Consider the following 5,318-nt stretch of genomic DNA (forward strand, 5'->3'; position numbering starts at 1 on the left):
GTAAGATGTTTGAAGGACGTAAATTAATTATATTCACAGACTACAAACGCCTCACATTCGCTATGAATAAAACACATACTGCAAACGAAACGCCAAGCCGAACGCGCCAATTATTATTCATCAGTGAATTCACAACCGATATTCGACACATCAGCGCAAATAACAATATTATTGCCGACGCATTAAGCCGCATAGAAACAATAACAGTATCACCTACGATCGACTACAGCGAGATAGCAAACGCACAAGAGCGAGACAGCAGCATAACACAACTCATTCAACAACAAAACTTAACCTTAACTTAACCAAGAAAATAAATGTACCTAACACGAACCTAGAATTATATTGCGAAACATCAACAAGTCACGTACGTCCTTACATACCTACAGAATTCCGCAAATAAATTTTTAATGGTGTACATAATATTACTCACCCAGGAATACGAACATCACGTAAATTAATATCTCAAAAATTCTATTGGCCTTCAATGAATATTGACTTCGGGAAGTGGAGTAAAATTTGTATAAATTGTCAGAAAAGTAAAATACAACGCCACACAGTCAGCAAATTTCAATGTTTTGACGCAACCGATCGCTTTCAGCATATACACACAGATATTGTTGGACCTCTGCTCAAGGACATCGTTATCTGATAACAATGATCGACAGACATACTGGTTGGCCTGAGGCAATCCCTAGCGACAATACTACAGTCGAGACAATAGCAGATATCATCTACAATCACTGGATCTCAAGATTTGGATGCCCAGCGACACTATTTTTTTTTATGGAATAGGAGGACAAACGAGCGTACGGGTCACCTGTTGTTAAGTGATCACCGCCGCCCACACTCTCTTGCAACACCAGAGGAATCACAGGAGCGTTGCTGGCCTTTAAGGAAGGTGTACTGTTATATATGCACATATGTATGCTTTAATGCAGACATAACATTAGCGTCAGCACTTTAAGACCAAGGCGTCACTTAATAAAATATAAAGGCAGTCAGTCTCCTTCCGAATCCTGAGCCACTCATACATTTCAATTATATTTTCTAGTTCTAAATAAATTTCTTTTTTAAAAGTTCGTTTTTAATATTCCGTCTAACAAATGGTGGCAGCCCAAAGGATTTAAAATTTTATAAATCCGCGGTAAACGCCTCAAGTGAAAAGTTATAGTGATACCAAAAGTGTAAAAGTGAAAATAATATCTGTGTTGGTTGGTTTTAATAAGTGGTTAACAAAACAGTACTAATCCAGAGTACTATACAAATCTTAGTGACCGCCTGAATCCAATGGTTGTGAACTGCTAACAAGCTTCGACCTGCTATACCGGAAAGAAATAACTATCTACGTGGTGCTCTCCAACATCGCTGAATCTTCTTCTCTTCATCAACGCCGAGTCCTCTGGTACCTAACGATTTACCATAAATTGAGCCAATTATGACTCGATTTGAATTCGCCGTGAATATCTCCGTGGTCCTGTAAGTCTTCAAATTTTAAATATTTCAAGTGTGAAAGTGCAAAACCCATAATAACAGATATATTAAATAGACATATTTCTAAAACTACAGCGATAGTGCAAGGTGTGAGGTCTAAAAATACTTTATCTAAAGTTTATTGCACAAATATTATACTAAAGAGCGTTATTGTCATCTACATTCTAATTTAATTACATCATCTTAGGTTCCGAGAACATTTTGTCGAGTAGCTTATCGCATCGAATTTATAAACAATCTGGGTGGCCGTCTATCACACCGTAGTACATTTTAAATTTTATAAGTGAATATTTTATTTAATTAAACATGTCGGTAAAAGAATCTCAAATTAAACATGAAAAAAATGAGTTACAAATTAGCACTTTATTAAAATTCATTAGTCCTTTTGATGGGACACGCGAAAAATTAAATTCTTTTATTAATAATTGCAATAATGCTATTGGACTAGCACCGGATTCTCAGAAATCGATTTTATTTAAATTCATACTTTCTCAACTTGAGGGCAAAGCGGAATTAGCTTGCTCTATTAAGGAATTCGACAATTGGGATCAACTTAGCGATTTTCTCAAAACACAATTTGGAGAAAGAAAGCATTATGCACACCTTTTACTTGAATTGCAGGAATGTCAACAAAATAATACAGAATCAGTGTCACAATTTTCTTTACGCGTAGAGACATGTCTTTCAAAACTTTTAACAGAAGTAACTATATCGAATAAGAAGAAATCAGAGTTAACCGGTCGAATGGCAGCCATGGAAGACCTAGCTCTCCATACCTTTTTATTGGGTCTTAAACCCGAAATTTCAAATTTAGTTCGTTGTAAAGATCCACTAAATCTCAATGAAGCAATTAACCTAGCAGTCTCAGAAGAGAAAATTTTAAATTTATTTCATAAAAGAAGTTCTCAGCAATTATCATTGCACCGATTAATTCCTAAACCCCAACAGCCATTTAGGGGTCCTACACATAATAATACCCAAAAATTTCAAACCACAAGGCAGTTTGAGAACAGAAGCCCATTCTGTCGCTATTGTAAAAAACAAGGTCATTCAATAGAAAATTGTTTTAGACGACAAATTAATTCAACAACCAACCAGACCCAGAGCAGATAATGTTAATTTTGTCATAAATGAAAACTTAAATAATGATACCTCAGAGCCACGACAACTATGCTCTAATGATAATAATGACCAACAGCTTACCCATTTAAACGCGTAGTGGGCTCGCGAAGGTGTCACGCGAAGCCCTGCAATAAAAATCTCAAATCCAAAAATTATTTCGACACCATTCCCACTTTCAAGGCTACACGACAGGGTAACCAGCCCCAAAACGGAAGCCTAACGCTCAAGGCTACACGACAGGGTAACCAGCCCCAAAACGGAGGCCTAACCCTTAAGGCTACACGACAGGGTAACCAGCCCCAAAACGAAAGCCTAACTCTCAAGGCTACACGACAGGGTAACCAGCCCCAAAACGGAAGCCTAACGCTCAAGGCTACACGACAGGGTAACCAGCCCCAAAACGGAAGCCTAACTCTCAAGGCTACACGACGAGGTAACCAGCCCCTAAACGGAAGCCTGAAGTCAAATCCTCTAAATCCAATACCTAAAAAAGAAGAAAAAGTATTAAAATCTTACAACGTTAACACAAATCCATTAAAAAATTACTTACCTTTTATTGAAATCCAAACATCTCTCTCCTCAGAACCCTTTCGACTCCTTGTCGACAGTGGAGCTACAATCAGTCTTATTAAAATGCATATAATAGAAAATATGCCCGAGATGATTAAAAACATTATAACATTCAGTGGCTTAGGAAATACCGACAATCCAATCAATTCATTAGGTTGTATATCTATCGAAATTAATCAATAGAACATGATTTCCACCTCATACCTAATTTCGACTTTCCATACGACGGTATTATCGGAAATGATTTCCTTTCTTTACATAAAAGTAAAATAGATTATACTTTGAAGGAACTTAATATTGATGACGTAAAATTCAATTTAAAATTTAATAACCCCATTTATGCAATTGCGCCTAGAACCGAAACGGTAATAGAATGCTCAGTACATAATCCCGAAATCAAAGAAGGTCTCATTCTAGATCAACATATGATGGATTCTCTATTAATCGCTAACTGTATTGTTAAAGTAAAACCTAATTCTAGAATTAATATATCCGTGGTAAATACATCCGAAAATCAAATAGAGATCAATTCAGACCTCAAATTAATAATTAATCCATTAGAGTACAATGAAAATAACTCTATATTTTATTCGAATATTAATGATCAAAATATTTCAGATAGAACTGATAAAGTTTTAGATCTTTTAAGAGTATCCCATTTAAATTACGAAGAAAGAGACGCTCTGTTTAATTTATGTTCCACATTCTCTGATATATTTCATTTGCCTAGTGATAAGTTAACTTTTACAGAAGGTATTCAGCATGAAATTAAAACATCCCTATACATACAAAATCCTATCGATTCCCTGACATTCACAAAGGTGAGGTTCAATCACAAATTAACAAAATGTTAGAAGAAGAAATTATTAAACCTTCAACATCCCCTTGGTCATCTCCAATCTGGGTCGTCCCAAAAAAGATGGATGCATCCGGAATAAAGAAGTGGCGGGTAGTAATCGACTACCGCAAACTAAATGATATCACAATCGGCGATTCCTATCCTATCCCAAACATATCCGATATATTAGACCAGTTGGGCAAATGTAAATATTTCAATACTCTTGATCTCGCGTCGGGCTTCCATCAAATTAAAATGTCGCCCCAGGATGCACCCAAAACAGCCTTCTCAGTTCCACAAGGTCATTTTGAATTCACTAGAATGCCCTTTGGACTAAAAAATGCACCTGCAACATTTCAAAGACTTATGAATTCTGCCCTATCTGGGTTACAAGGTATACAATGCTTCGTCTACTTGGATGACATTGTAATCTACTCCTTCGATCTTGATCAGCACATAAACAACCTCTCTAATGTATTTGACAGGCTCCGCACCTACGGGTTAAAGTTGCAACCTGACAAGTGCGAATTTCTCCGCAAGGAAGTTTCCTACCTTGGACATATCATTACCGATGACGGGGTAAAACCGAACCCATAGAAAATAAAAGCTGTTGCAGACTTTCCTACACCCCAGTGCCCTAAGGACATAAAGTCCTTCCTTGGATTAGTTTCCTACTATCGCAGGTTCATTCCTGATATGTCAAAACTAGCTAAACCTTTAACCAATCTCCTTAAAAAGGACGTCCCATTTCTATGGAATAATGAACAGGAATTATCTTTTAATAAATTAAAAAATTCTCTTATTTCCGCACCTGTTCTAGCTTATCCTGATTTCACTAAACCCTTTTTACCTACATGTGACGCTTCAAATTTCGCGATATCTGCTATACTCTCACAAGGATCCATTGGCAAAGATCACCCCATCGCATTTTCTTCAAGAACATTAAATAAGGCTGAATGCAATTACAGCGTCACTGAAAAAGAATGTCTAGCGATCATTTATGGTACTAAAGTTTTCCGTCCCTACCTTTATGGTAGACGATTCATAATTATAACAGATCACCGTCCACTCAAGTGGCTCTTTAATTGCAAAGACCCGGGCTCCAAGCTCGTTAGATGGAGGCTTAAACTTGAAGAATTTGACTACGAGATTGAATATAAAAAGGGTAAAATAAACACTAACGCAGATGCATTGTCACGATACCCAATAAATCCATTAATTTCGAAAGATCCAACAGATAATGCTGAAGATGAAGTCAGAGATCAAAGACCAAATTCACCCCATCTATCTGTCC

Source organism: Leptidea sinapis, chromosome 8 (genome assembly GCF_905404315.1).
Source record: "Leptidea sinapis chromosome 8, ilLepSina1.1, whole genome shotgun sequence".
Taxonomy (NCBI): domain Eukaryota; kingdom Metazoa; phylum Arthropoda; class Insecta; order Lepidoptera; family Pieridae; genus Leptidea; species Leptidea sinapis.